Source organism: Macrotis lagotis, chromosome 3 (genome assembly GCF_037893015.1).
Source record: "Macrotis lagotis isolate mMagLag1 chromosome 3, bilby.v1.9.chrom.fasta, whole genome shotgun sequence".
In the NCBI taxonomy this organism is placed as follows: Eukaryota; Metazoa; Chordata; class Mammalia; order Peramelemorphia; family Peramelidae; genus Macrotis; species Macrotis lagotis.
The window spans coordinates 213,468,021-213,484,528 of record NC_133660.1 but is presented as its reverse complement, the minus strand read 5'-3'; positions in this window follow the sequence as shown (position 1 = coordinate 213,484,528).

The following is a 16,508-nucleotide window of genomic DNA, read 5'->3' as shown; positions in this document are numbered from 1 at the left end:
AAAGTTTCTTTATATCCTCCTTGACTATCCATTTTATACTGGTGTGAAGTTTAGAAAACTGTTTCAGTGTGGTCTTCTCCGTTTTGTCTTTCCTGGGTTAAGATCATGCCTACTTAGTCACTCTTAGAAAAACTAAATGTTTGGAGTGTGGAGGTGCTTCTATGCCAATGGGGTACAAGCTTTGACAGGTTCTACTGGAAAAGATTTCAAGTGTGGGCACTGAGAGATGGAAGGGAATGAAGAAAGGGGGACATACTAAGAAAGTCAGGGACATCAAATCCAAAATTTCAAACATAATTTTACCAAAGTCCCACCCTCTATGGTGTTATTAAATGATGCTTCCCTGCACCACCCAGTCAGAATGATAACTTACAGGTTAAAATGCTTTGTGGCATATTTCATTGATCAGATGTATGAGTACATGTACCACAAACTGCTGAGCAGTGCTTTTTTGCCTTCCCTCTGATCATCCTCTATAAATGAAGGGCAAACAATAGAATAGAACAATGGAACAAAACAAATTGTTTCCAGTTTATCTTTCACATGGCCTATTTCTATATAGTTATTTACACATTTTTCTCCCTCATTAGAATGTAAGATCCTTGAGAGCAGCAGATTGTTTCTTACCTTCCTTTCATCCCTATGTCACAAGATTGTTGTAAGAGGAATGCTTAAAAATAAAAGTGCTATGAATCAAATATCTTCAATATTATGCTGGGTCACTAAAATTTCATTGCTTCAATATCTCCATCTTAAAACCTTCTTTGGAGAGTCAAAGAAATACATCTCCCCTTGCTACAAATGTGAAAGAGAAAAGATTTTTATATTGATTTAATTATAGATTTAAATAATAAGAGTTATTCAGCAGCTGGGAACTCACAGCCTTTTCATAAGCAGCCTAGACCTAACTAGAAATCATCATTTTAGACTAGAAAATAGAGCAATTTTCTCTTTAGGAGGTCCCAGATTGGCAACCTTTTGGAACCTTCTCCCACCACTCTCTCTCTCGTAAAATGCCTATAAATACTTTCTCTCCTATGGAGAAAAGTATTGAGGTAAGAGTTCAGAGACCTGGATTTTATTCTTGGCTTCATCACTGTCTAAATGTGTGACCTTTAACAAATCACTTCATCTCTCTGTATTTTTGTTTCCTCACCTGCAAATTGGGATATGTGGGATGAAGGGGGTGGGAGCATGCAATGGATGGAACTATACCTTTCATACATCTTCCAGCTATAACATTCTCAAGTTCTCTATTCCAAGTTCCATTTTACTATATGTTTTACTATTAAATTTACCTATTGAGTGATGGGAAATATTCCATTCTGTCAAATGGATGAGTGCCTGTTCTGTGCCAGACTAAGAGGTTGTATTTGAATGGTTCAGAATCATAAAACTAGTTAATAATCCTAACCAGTATATAAATCCAGGTCTTCTGACTCACAAATCCAACATTCTCCATTGTGGTCGACTGTCTTTATTAGTTGGAAGATTGATTTCTAGTAGTTGGTTATTCCTTGAGCTTATATAGGGTTCTGACCTTATCAGTTAGGAAGCACCTACTGTGAGCAAAGTCCTTGGATAGGAACCAGGCTCCTCTTAGAGTCTTTCAAAGCTTAGATCAAATGTCTCCTCTTTCATTGAGACTTAATTGGTTCCTGGTTCCTGGAACCCTTCCTTCCCCAAAACTACTTTGGATTCATGTATTTGCATTTTGTATTTGCTTATCATTATCTCATCTTCCCAATGTATGTAAGCTCCATAAGAGCTGGGGACATTTTGTTTTTGTCACTCTGGCCCAAGAACCCCACACAATGGCTAGTATATAATAAGTTCTTGGTAAATGTTTCTTGAATGGAAGAAAGGAAGGAAGAATGGAAAGGGAAAAAAGGAAGGAAGGGAGTAAAGGAAGAAGGGATGGAGACAGGTAGAGAGGGAGGAAGGGAGGAAGAAAGGAAGCAAGAGAAGGGAGGAAAAGAAGGGAAAAGGGGAGTAAGAGAATGAGGGGAGAAAGGGAAAGGGGAAAGGAAGAAGGGAGGAAAGGGAGGGAAGGAGGAAGGAGGGAGAATCCTAGTTGGTGAAGAGACTAAAGATGTTCAATCGCTTGAGTTAGGAATTTAAAGCATCAGGAGGAAGCTCTGCTGTTTGGTTTGTTGTCCTTGTTGTTGTTATTGTTGTCGTTTCTCAAAGAAGGCCATGACATAAAAAAGGAGATAGGATGCCATGACATGCATATGAATTGGATTTGATTGAGGGCATGCTGTGTTAAGTCACCAGCCTCACTTTCTCTTCTGGTGCCATATGGGTCCAGTGGTCAGAAACAAAACAGGGTGATTGGAGATGACCCTAGATGTAAGGCAATCAGAGTTAAGTGACTTGCTCAAGGTCACATAGCTAAATAAGTAAAAAGTATATAAGGTCAAATTTGAACTCAGGTATTCCTTATTCCAAGGCTGGTGCTCTTTCCATTGTACTACTTTGCTGCCCTCCTACTAAATTTGGCACCAACATGATGGAAGTATTAAAGGAGAGAAGAGAGAGGAGATCTATTTCAAAGGTAGAATTGGCATGACTTGATAACAGATTGAATGGTGGATGGTGATGGTGAGGTGAGAGAGTGTAAGATGCCATGTTTTTGAGTGTGGGAAACTAGAATGATAATGGTATCCTGGATAGTATATAAGGAAATTGGAAGAAGTGAGGGTTAGGGGAGAAAGATAAAGGGTTCAGTTTTATGCTGTTTAGGATGTCTGCTACATCTAGTTCAAGATATGTTAGATATTTTGACAGCTATTAAAGGGGGATAAATAGATCTAAAATCATTTGCATGAAGATGATAATTAAATCAATAAGAGTTGACTATATTACTGAGTGAAAGAACATAGAGGAAGAGGAAAACGGACCCAGTTTCCTGAACACAGAACCTTGGGCATCTCCAGAGATTAATCAGCTTGGGTGAATTAATTCTTATATTTCAATGTGAGAATTCATGGCCCCAAAATTAAAAAACCCTACAAATCAAGGCTGGATTTACTCTTTTGTTTATTTAATTCGAGACAGCAATGAAGAAAAAGTTAATAAGGCAGATTAAACTTAAAATGTCATGTACATTTTTACCAAGTTGTTAAACATTTTTCCAAGATGACAGGAGGAATTCCATGGTGAATGGACATGATCTGGGTAAAAATCTTGCAAATGAAACTGAGGAGTGATCAGGCAGGGAGAAAAAAACCAGGACAGAGAGCAGTATAGTGAAGACCTGGGGAAAAGAGATTCTCAGGGAGAAGAGAGTGGTGGGAAATAGTCTCCATTTTATAAATGAAATTGTGACAAGGTCCTCAGCTAAAAGCTTGTGATGAAGAGTCATGGAAGTTTGAGGAGAATAAAAATAATTTAAAAAGGATAGTCAGATAGTAAGCTGATTAGGGAAATGTAAAATAATTCCCTTGACTTTTTGAGGATCCAGTTAATATTGTTTAATTTAAATTTCTATTGGTTCCATTTAGCAGCATTTTCTCCAGCTACATTGAACATTATTTGAATAGAAGTGGAGACATTAGATGAGAGGGGAGTAATTCAAGTCTGGGATTTGGCACTGTAAGATCAGCAGAAGAATTAAGGGAGCAAAAGATTTGAGTTAAGAGTATAATATAAAGTTGAATTATAATAATATAAAGTGATAATGTAAAATGAACTGGTTCATTAAGAGGTAGAGATATAAACGAGAGGAAAATATAGTCAAAATATGATTATGGCCTGGGAATGAACTGAACTATGGAGGGATTGGAGGGTCCAAAGTACAAAGAACAGGTTTTGGGATTGTAAAGCAGAGGGAGATAGAATGGTAGAAGATAGAATCAGATAAAGGAAATGTAGATTCCACTCAACAGTGGAATGCTTGATGGTGGCAAGATCAATGGTCTTACCATTTCTGTGGTAGAACTTAGATCAGGTTCAGAAACTGGGAAATTAGGATATTAGAAAGCCTATCAATATGTATTTTGACATCACCAAGTATGAAGGCAGGAGTTTGGGAGGAAAGATCATGAACTGAAATCAAGGGGAAAATAATAATGGTAGAATCCTGGGGCATCAGAAGATAACAGCTATCTTAATCTTCATTGGATGATAAATGGGGATTGATTGGACTTCAAAGGAGGAGAGGTTACTGAGTGGTGATGGCAGAATGAGAGTCTGGAAGTGTCAATAGAGAACAAGGAGCATTCCAACTTCCTCACCATGAATGTGAATTCTGGCATGAGTAAAAGGACCCTCAGTGGTTTAAAAGGAGGCCAAGGTATCTGTCATCAGGACAGACCTTAAGAAGTACAATAATATGGAAGGAATGAAAAAGAAAAAGGTTTAAGTTTCAAGAAAGTCTGTTATCTTTTAGGAGGCATCATAGAGAACACAGACAAGAAGGTAGATAAATCTAGAGGGAATTATTGGGGAGTCCTTTTGAAACAAAGAGTAAGGGAGGGGACAGCTAGGTGGTAGCCCTGGAGTCAGGAGAACCTGAGTTCAAATCCGGCCTCAGACATTTAATAATTACCTAGCTGTGTGACCTGGGGCAAGTCACTTAACCCCATTGCCTTAATAAATAAATTTTTTTAAAAAAAACTGAATAAGGGAGTATACAGTGAAGGACAAGGAATGAGATTTGTTCAAATGAGAGAGGGGGTCAGAATCACTGATGTGGGGAGACTGTGATGGAGTGGGAGGGAGTATGTTAATGACTTATGAATGAGTTCACACAGATTATTATCCTTAGGGAGTCAGGCAGCCAGCGAGGAGGTAGGGCAGGTTGGACCTTTTCACCGATCAATCATTGAGTTGACCTCAGGGTGGAGTCATCTCACTACCCCAGGCAGCCTGTGCAAGGGTGGACAATGCAAGATATGTTTGAAGGACACCATCTGATGTCTAGTTTCATTGAATCATAAATTTAATGGAGAGGAGAAATATGAGTAGGAAAAGTAGGGAAGAACAATCTTGTGGAAGTCCTTGAATGTTTAGTAGAGTTGGATTCCCTAAGTATACAGAGAGAGAGAGAGAAAATTTTTAAGCAGAGAAGTGACTAGACCTATAGATGAGTAAGATTAATGGAAGTTCTAAGGCCTTTAAGGAAGTTTTTACGAAGTCCTAGTTAATGGGACTGAGGAGTTGTGATAGTAGAAACAGAGAGGAGAGGACAGATATAAGAAATTTTGAGACACAAAGATTTTTAATGTGGGAAATGGGTTGAATGGTGGCACCATTGAGAAGAATAAAGTTTAAAAAAGAGGAATAAGTGAGAGAAAAATAATAATGAGCATGATTTGGGACATGCTGAGTGGAATGTACAGGCTCAACAGCTATGTGGAAAGGTTTTGTAAACAAGAGAGGCAGATCTGGAGCTCTACCCTAAACATTTAATTCAAGCCAATAAACACTGTCTAAGTTCCTGCTAAGTATAAAGCATTGTTCTATTCTCTGACCAAAAACCAAACAAAAACATTCTTTATGATAAATATTTAGATTTCATTTGTTAGAGATGGTGGTTGAAGCCTTGGTTCTGTATAAGATTACAAGATGGAGTTTGGGAGAGAAGAGAAGAGGACCAAGAGCAGAAAATGAGGATTCAATAAAGAAATCATAGAAGGAGTGTTTAGAGAGAAAGGGAAATCAAGGATTGTCAAAACCCTTGAGCTAAGATAGGAAAATGCATCCAGGAGGAAACTGTTGGTTAACAGTATCGAGTATTGCAGAGTTCAATAAAGAATGAAGTAGAAGTACTAAAAGGTTAATAGGAATTTTTCAGGGGCAATGATATTGGAAATTGGATTGTGAATGGCTGTGGGCTGTGAGGCATCCACTAAGTATGGCACAGTTTGTGAGTTAGCATATCAAAACTTTGCTGCTGGTTCACAAATTCATTCTTATAGTGAAGTGTATACTTAGGTCTTAGCATGTTGTAGTAAAAAAAATGCTAGGCTTGTAGTCAGGAAGATTTGGGTTTTAATCCTGTTAAGACCCTGTATAAGCTAATTAACCTCTTTGGGTTTCAGTTTCCTTATCCGTCAATTGTATAGCAATTAATATCGGCCTCACAAGGTTGTTGTGATGAGTGAATGAAATATCAAATGGTTTTCATATATTTAAAGCATTATCTAAAGGTCAGATATTAATATAATTTTATCTTGGACTTACAACAAACATGAAAAATGGTCTCCATTCTACTCTTTTCAAAACCACAATCAGCAAGTTAAAAGGACAATCTTTAGTCTAAAAATAGAGTTAGCTCTCATTTAACATCACACCTGAAGTTTCAGTAAAGAAAGAACATATTATAACCTACTTTCCCCATATAGAGTTACCAAAAGAAAATCTGATATAATACATTCAAGAGATCATAGGGTTTGTGTTGGAAGGGACCATATCACTAACTCATCAAAACAAATACCCCATTTGCCAGATGAAGAAAGTGAGGTCCAGAGAAGATAAGAGATTTTCCAAGGTTACAGAGGTAGTAGATATTGGAGTTATGATTTTCACCTAAAATTCAGGTCCTTAAGCTCCAAATCCAGTAATGTCACTAGTGCCAGACTGCTATAATTTGACATATCAGTAATTAGTATCTGGCTTCTGTGATAAAATACTGGCTAAATCAATTTAAATTAAAATTTAACCCAGGTATTCATCTTAAATTGATTAGTTTATTAAGTCAGTAATAACAAATATCCTTCTTTGAGAACTTGATAAGTTCTGGGAAGATATTAAACTTAACACTTGGAATTATAGAAAGTGTTACTATAATATCATAAACATATATGTGATCACAAAAATCCTTAAAAACATATAAATAGCAAAGCTGGAAGAGACCTTAGATATTCTCTAATTTTGTTCCTTCATGATGATTGAAACTCAGAGAGGTCATATGAATTACCAAGCATGATAAAACTAGACCTGCAGGAGACAATCCAGGGTCAAACCCCAACTCTGATACTCACTGACTGATTTGGGGGAGCTCATTTCAATCCTGGGATTCCTCAATTGGAGTGTTATATGGGAACACAGGCTATTCTAACAGTCATGACACAAATCATATTTCCAAGTAAACCACCACCTGTACAGTCTCAGGAGCTGGCATGCTGCCCTGAGAGGTAAGGTGCGCCGGAGTCCTTGGGAGATGGTCATTCTGCCACACAGCCCAAGGGCACAGGACACAGCTATGTTTTACAATGCCCCCCAATATACCCCCTTATCCTGTAACTCAAGATGCTGCATGTACACCCCGCTTTTACACCCCCCATTACCTCATTTTCTTTGTTCTACCCCGGAACACCTAACAGTATATATGTAGAAGCTAAGCAGTAATAAAATTGAGCTGGAGGCATAAGGCAGCAGTGGCTTGACTCCTTATTCTCAGCTCCCCTCCGGGAGGGAGGTCATCACTGTGGGCCCCAAAGTGAAGCAAGTCACAACAGTGTTATTAAATGAATGGATTGGAATTGATTATTAAGTGCATACTATGTGCCAATCACTCTGGTACATTCTGGAAATATAAGTACTGGCAAGCAAGGTAGAAGAATTTGCATTATGATAGCCAAAGATAACACATAAAGGGTGCAAGAAAAAGGAGGGAAAAGACACAATCAATGGCTTGATTTATAAATGGTGAAACAGTAGGGTGGATGCCTAGGTTTTTGGTAAGTGAAAATTGACTTGTCAGGTCCCCAGAGCAGAGTCTGAGTTCTAGTGAGAGGATGAAGGTCAAAGGATAAGGGGGTAGTTCATCAAAGTCCAAGAAATGATTCCTGAGGTTTAGACTTGTGATTTCATTGGAGTTTCTTAGTTTCTCAGAGTACTAAGAAATTAATTGACTTACCCACTGCCACACAGTCAGTATACATGTCAGAGACAGGATTTGAACCCAGCTCTTCCTGCCTGAAAGACAATCTTTATGCCCTATTTGATATATTATATATATATATATATATTATTTCATAAAGTCCTATGAAATATGCAATGTTATTATTGTACAAAGTTATAATAACTGAAATTTATAGAGATCTTTAAAGTTTACAAATCATTTTACCTACATTATCTCTGTTTGACTTCATAACAACCCTGTGAAGCATGTGTTATTATTACTACTACTACTATTTTATGATGAGAAAACTGAGAAACATAGACATTATAATTAGCTGAAATCAAAATACTGTCCGTCAAGCTATCTACCCTGTCCTTTTTGATAATATAACAAACTCTTTTGGAATTAGACCAGAAAAGTAGATATCATCACTGAACTTTGAGACCAGTTCCTGTTTTATCTATGAATGCTCAATGCCTAGACCATAGGTGATTAATAAATGATTATTGATTGATTGAAATAAGGGAATCTGGAAGAATAATCCACAGGTTAGAGTTGTTTAACTGTCTTTTACTTTTACTGTATTATATCCAAGCATCATATAAATGTTGACACATTTGGAGAAAGTAAACAAAAACATTAATGGGTATCAAGTTTCTTGAATGAACTTGGAGAGATTAGAGAAATCCACAGGAGATTAAAAACCCGTCCTTTGTCTTAAATGACAAGAAAAATATTTAAGAATATAAATGTCAAACTTCTTGATAGAATTTTTAAATAATGAATCAGATGATTCATTGGATAGGATCATTGTAGTAAAGGAAGGAATTGAACTTGGGGGGGAAATATAAATTTATCTTAAAAGAAAAAATTAGATGAGAATTCCTAAAATGTAGTTGAATCTCTCAAGGGAAAGATTTTAGCTATTGAAATGTGGGAAAATATCCTAATTACATTATTCCTTAACCTCCTTTTAACTTTAATTTTAATCTTTCTTTCCAATTTAACTTGCTAGAAAAATTGGTTTCCAAAATTTTACAGTATGAAAATCACTCATACCCCTCACAGTTATGATTGCTATGTATTTCCCTCCATCCTGTTTTCCTTGTTTATCTTTCTCTCTCTATTTACCCTGTTCCTTCTCAAAAATCTATTTTATTTCTGACCCCTGCCTTACTTAATCTCTTCCCTTCTATCAATGCTTCACCTACTCTTTTATTCCCTTCTCTTCCTACTTCCATACTGGATGAGATAGATTTCTTTGCCCTAATGAATGTGAATAGTAATACTTCTTTGAGACAATTCCAATGAGAGTTAGGTTCAAGTACTGTCCCCCCCATATTTTCCCTGCCATTGTCAAAGTTATTCCTTGCAGGCCTCTTTTATTTAAGATAATTTTGAATGCCTTTAAACTTCTATGTAATAACTTTGGGTTCAAGAAATACATTTTAGTGATATGGATTTTACCTGCAGTTTCATTGGTAGAAGGATCCCTGAAGCAGGAAAACTTTTACTAAAGTAGGTCAGTACCTTCTCTGCTACTTATAATCTTAGAAGACTGCTGGGGTGGGGTCCTGAAGGGTTGACTTGACTAGAATAGCTCCTATATATCAAAAGTAGATAGATCTTGAACCCAGATCTTCATGGTTTAGAGGCCTGCTTTCTACTCACCATAACATACTACCTCTCAGTATCAAAATGGAAGATACCTTATATAGGTGAATAAGCATTTTGGGATAACACCCAAGGATCCTGACCCACAAATTGGAAATCACTGGGAAGAACGGTGATGAGAAGCAGGGAGACAATTCTAAGCAAAGGAAATGGTATGTGGAGGCATAATGAATTTCAAACTTTCCTTAAGTTCTCTCTTGGTTTTCTCATTTATAAAATGAGAGGTCAGATTACACTGATAATCTTAATGTTTAGTAGTTTATTACTTAGATTTTAGGGAGTTCAATAAATTTGGATGAGCAAAACTTGCATTTAATTTTCACTAACCTTTAGCTTCTTTTATAATCCTATTCATTTAATTTTATTTATTTAAAACATTATTTTGCAGGTTGTTTGCATTGTTATATGTGATGATGATATTGGTAACTTCTAAGAATTAGGGCAATTAGAAGGAATATACATAGAAATAGAGTATGAGTGAGAATGGCCTATGATAAGATGATTTTTTTTAAATTAAGGAAAGAGGGATATACTGGGAAGAGAGGGAATGGAGAGAAAGAACAGGAAAATTATCTCACATAAAAGAGGCAGGCAAGGCAGAGATTTCACAATGGAAGGAAAATGAGCGAGCAGCACTTGAATCTTACTTTCATTGAGAATGGCTCAAGAAAGACTAACATACACACTTAGTTGGGTATAGAAATCTATCTCACCCAACAAGGATTAAGAAAAGAGAATAAAGGGTGGGGGAATAATAGAGGGGAGCAGGTTTCAGGGAGACAGTGGTAAGAAGCAAAACAGATTTTTTTTAAAAAAAGGTAAAAATAAGAGAAAGAAAAGGATAAAAACACAGTAATCATAACTATGAGTATGAATGAAGTCAACTCTCCTGTAAAACAGAAATGGATTGTAGAGTGTTTTAGAAACCAGAATACAGCAATATTTTACTTGTAGGAAATGCATATGAATTAGAGAAGCACCTGCAGAGTCAAAACAAGGAGGAATGGGGTTGATGCAGAATCTATTATGCTTCAGCTGAGGTAAAAAGAAAAAGTAAGAGCAATAATCATGATCAGACAAAGCAAAAGCAAAAGTAGAGCTAGTTAGAAGAGATAATTGGGGGAAACTACATTTTGGTAAAAGATACCATAAACAACAAAATAATATAAATACCATGCATGTATCTATCAAATGGTATAATTGACCATATCAATAACAAAACCAACAAAAATCATATGTTTATCTCAAAAATTGCAGAAAAATTTGAGAAAAATACAACATTCATTTCTATGAAAAACTTTAGAGAGCAAAGGAACAAATGGAATATTCCTTAAAATGAGAAATACTATCTAAATATAACAAGGGACAGTGATAAGAGTACTGGACTTGGAATCAGAAAAATTTGTCTTCATGTTTAAATTGATCTCAGATACTTAAAAGCTATATGACTTAGTATCTTTGTCAAGAAAATCCCATGGGGTCACAAATAACTGAATAATAATATGAAATCACCACAAACTTTAAATTTGTTTTTCTGTTGCCATATATCTACTATCAGAAGAAGGTGAGGTTACTTTCTGCCATGGGAATCATGGATCAAAAATCATGAAGGAAGTAATAATATTGAAGCAGAATTTTAGAAGAAGGGTAGAATTTTATCAGAAAGGAAATTGGGAAGAACGGTGGTAAAAGGCAAGAAGAGAGAGATCATTCTAGGTATAGAAAATGGTATGTGAAGGCATAATGAATTTGGAGCTATGATAAACTATAGAAATAGTAATTGGCTTATTTCTATCAAGAGGACATTTAAGTTATGGTCTTATGTTAACATCAGAAGTATAGCCAGAAAGTGCAAATAAGGCCTCAGAATGTGAGCTGATTTCCCATTCTCTCTATGAACTAGAATTCAGTTCTATACTTGTATCTGTATACAGAATAGGGGAGGCTAATGTAGCTTAAGAACAAGCTGGGGCTGTTTGAAACTTCTTAGAATTAGAGATGTAAAAAATCTTGAAAGACAGCTGCTTCAACTCTTGTCTGAACAAGAAGTCCTCATACAGAATCTTCAAATTTTAAAAATAATATATGTTAAAAAATAAATAGTATTTTTAAAATATAACAATAAAATATTATTTTGGTAAGTGGTCCTTAGATTTCACTACCCTATGCATCCATATTATATTTAAAAAAAAATTAAAGCCCTAAGAACAGATCATTTCTAGCATCCAGTTTTGCTTTCTTTTATATTCTGAGATGCCTTCTAACTCCAACATTTCATGTTCTAAAATTTTATCCAACTATGAAATTCTCTTTAGTAAGATTCTTTCCAGATAGCTCTAACAATCCATATTTTGATACCCATTATGTCTATTTGAAATACCATTCATCCCTCAATGAGGAATCTAGTGGCACTGAAAATAGAGTTCTAGTCCTGAAATGAAGAATAAGGTTCATATCCAGCTTCAGATACTTAGTAATTGTGTGACTGATAACTGTTTCTTCAATTTAAAACAGATTGTTAGTCAGTTATCATTTTCACTTGGTTCATGTTTTCAATATGTAAATCTGATAGTTATTTTATTTTGCTTCATCAATTCAGGGTATGGAAAAAAAGTGTTAGAAGGCAAAGTTAGGAACTTTAAATACTATCTCAAAAGTAATGTAGCCTCCTTGTATGTCTGTTCTCTCCCCAGATACTCCTGCTCCAGTTAGCTCTCTGTGCATCATTAAAACAATTGGACAGCGGTGTTTGATGATTGGCTGGGAAAGGCCACTAGTGGATGAGCTGGGCTGTAGCAATGGGACTTTTGTTGAAGGATACCGGGTATGTGGAAGCAAAAGCTGGCCCTTTGTGTATTTACTACTGAAAACATAGATTGGCTTCTTGATAGTACCGTATCTTTGATAATATTGCTAATGAGTTATAGTAGAGCTAGATCTGAATTCAGAAGATCTGGGTTCAAATCTTGGCTTCTGCCATTTCTTACTGAATTCCATCCCTCCTTAAGCCTTCCTTGATTCTTCCAAGCAGTCATTACATTTGTTCCCTCAGCTTCAACATATAGCAGTTTGTGCCTCTCTCTTATGTGAATGTATTATTTCATATAATTATTAGAGTAAAAAACTTTGTAGAGTATCAAAAGCAATGTAAAAGTCAATTATTATTCTCATGTCCTTGTCTATTTAACTTATAGAAACTGTCTATTTAAATGCATCCAGTGATGGAGAGTTCAGCATCTCATGTGACAAGTCATTTCATATTGGTTAGCTCTAAACTTGGGCAGTTTTTTGTTATGTAGAGAAGTAATGTTTCTCTCCATAATGCTCACATACTGGTCCTGTTCTGCCCTCTGGAACCAAACAAGAGCAAAATCTCCCTTCAACATGATACATGGATATTTGGAGGTAGAACTCTTCAAATACCTGGAGAGAAAAATCATGTCCTAACCAGTCTTCTATTTCCCTAGTTAAATATCACTGATTCATTAAACTGATCCATGTACGGTGGGGTCTGATTTTCAGTTTTATCTTATACCTCATCTTCATTCTGGACATCTTACCTTGGACTTACTTCAAGGTTTCAGTACTTAAAATGTAGGATATAAAATAGAATAAAATACTTCAGATGTGATCTGGCCATGAATAAGGACAGTGGACTATTACCATTCTTCCCATGATAATCAGTCAATAAACATTTAGTGCCAGGTTAAGTATTAGGAGTACAAAAAGAATAAAAAGACAGCCTCTATCTTCAAGGAATTCACAGTGCTTATGTATTAAAAGTATTTATATTTAAAGCATTATTTAATAATAATATTATTATTGTTGGGGTTTTTTGCAGATTAAGATTTCAATATTTTTAGGCTGCCATTTCACATTGATTCATATTGAACTTATGGTCTACTTATACCCCCCCCAGATTTTGTTTTAACCTGAAGTGTTGTCTAGCCATCTGTCTCCTATATTGGCTCCTGGACATGTTATAAATAAAACAAATAAAAAATTATTATTTTTAATAACCATGTAGCATAAAAAAGTAAACAATAAACCCATAAAAATTAGATAAGATTTGTCATGATTTCTATAACATTATAGCTTCTTCAGAGTCACAGTCATGTTCTCACATTTGGACTCTCACATCACAATTTGTTTATAAGAGGAAGCAGAAATGTTTCTAATAAGGTCTTAGAAAGGAAGTACTGCTAGATTGGATTAACATTTACCCAAAGGAAGTTCATACAAGGAATAACACAATTGTACTGGAATGAGAAAATCAATGCTGTGAGAGTTAAGGATACCAATTAGGAAAAAATGTATTATTGCAATAAAAAAGTAAATAAGAAAATATGATCAACCACCTACTCATGCTTTTATCTCCTTTCCTATCACTAGAAAATCTTTATGGAATTTATCTATTTATTACTTCAAGGGATTGCTGACAAAAAATGAGAAGAAACTTGAAGTCTTACAAATTATTTCATAGCAGATATATCTTTATAGTCACAATTGATTGAAAAGTTTAGAGAATGCCAAGATCTCATTGTATTTATTGTTTATAATCTTAAAAAAAGCATTTGATTCTGCACAGCAAGATCCTGTCTCCAATAATACCTAATTCATGCATGTGCCAAAAACATACTAGATTTCTTGGAGGGTATCACAGCAGAGGTAATTTTGATCTTTGACTCTCTCTGTTAGTGGTCAAAGACTCTTGTCACTATCATGGTAAATGGCCATTAAAGAATCAAAATCAAGAAGGTATTCCATAAACTTGGTGAGGTTCTCCAGGTGGTCCTGTTTGTGTATCATCTTTTGTTGATTACATTAAGCCATGGAAGATATCACAGTTCCTAAAATAATATGCACAATCACTCAAAAGAGTTTGTCCTAACTCTTCACCTACACAAGAAAAACCAAGAAGATACAGTAAGTCTATTGTTAATACTCCAATATATATTTGCCTGGATAGTTCACATAACTTATCTGTCTGTTCATGTATCTTGAACAGCTATTGCAGATGATAATGTCCATAGATTGGAGCAAAATATTAGGAAGAGAAAACATTAGCTATATTTGGGAAATTGTTCTTTGTTTAATACATCTAGGCAGAAACCTTTTCTCCTTTGGCAGCAGTTAAGTGGCTCAGTGAATGGAGAGCCAGACCTGAAGTTAAGATGACCTGAGTCTAAATGTAGGCTCAGACACTTACTAGCTATATGACCAAATCATTTCACCTTTTTTAAACCTCAATTTCTTCATTGTGAAATAGGGATAATAAGAAGACCTGCATCTTAGGGTTGTTGTAAGAATCAAATGAGATAATTGTAAAGTGTACAAGTGCATAGCACATTATTTGACACGTAGTATTAATTATTTTTATTATTGTATTCATAATTATATTATTAAGTCTCCCATAGAAATTTAGATAATTTCAATCTTCTTTCTGAAACAACAACAAAAATGTTAAACAAGAACTTTTCTGGTGATCTTGTATGGTTATCAATCTTGAAATATAATTTGAAAAAAAAAGCATGTACTATCCAGATAAAGAGATAGAGTAGGCATAGACTACAACTTATTAACAATAAAGAACCCAGAAGTAATATTAAAGAGATCTAAATATACATATGTCTAGAATATATTTATATACATAGATGCATATTTACAAAATATACATAAATGTATGACTAAATGACTAGAAAAGTCAGAACCTATCAGAAAGTGACAGTGAGGGATAACTGTTGTCAAGCCTTTGTGCTCTATTAATAAACATGTCTTAGTAAGAGACATAAAAGAAAGCATCAAGCATATTGAATAGGACCCCCATGACAGATTTGGGGGAGGACTTGAATAAGAATTACACATGATAAGCAGGTGTAGACAGATTATGATCAGTGGTACTGGAGGGAGTGATCTCCTCAGTTAGATTGCAGATCTGTCAAAATATGAATTATAGCAGGATCAGCAATTAAAACGATAGTGAAAAAGACCTAAAATGTGATGATAACATAGAAATATTTGACACTCTCTATGCAATCAGAAGCAGGAGGGAATGTTTCCTTAGAAATGGCATTTTCTTGTCCCACAAAAGAATTGATCAACTAGATGGGGAATATTAATTAATAACAAGCTATTATACCAAATTTATATCACTCAATCATTTGATTTTTTAAAATTTTTATTAAAAATATTATTTGAGTTTTACAGTTTTCCCCCAATCTTGCTTCCATCCCTCCACCCCCACCCCACAGATAGCACTCCCTCAGTCTTTACTTTGTTTCCATGTTGCACCTCGATCCAAATTGGGTGTGATGAGAGAGAAATCATATCCTTAAAGAGAACAGAATTCTCAGAGGTAACCAGATCAAACCATAAGACATCTGGTTTTTTTTTTTTCCCGAATTAAAGGGAATAGTCCTGGTACTTTGTTCAAACTCCACAGCTCCTTATCTGGATACAGATGGTACTCTCATTTGCAGACAGCCAAAAATTGTTCCCAATTGTTGTGCTGATGGAATGAGCAAGTCCTTCAAGGGTGAGCATCACTCCCATGTTGCTGTTAAGGTGTACAGTGTTTTTCTGGTTCTGCTCATCTCACTCAGCATCAGTTCATGTAAATCCCTCCAGGTTTCCCCTGAAATCCCGTCCCTCCTGGTTTCTAATAGAACAACTATCACTCAATCATTTAAGACATAACATTTCTCAATCATATAATAGATAATACTGTAGATTAAGAAAAATAGAAAATAATATTGACCAGAAGGCAATGGAAAGGCACTTGGCGGTTTAGAGCAGGCTGCAACAAGATTACAGATCAGGGAATACTGACATTGAAGATACAGTCATAATGGAATTTGGGTTAATTTTATTTCTATAAGTTAAGGTATCCGATGTTCATAGACAGCTCTGAAGCATATGGCATAGCTTTGTGATTAACATGAGACAGCAAGTTGAGTGCAAAGAATGATTGTCCTGAAATTAG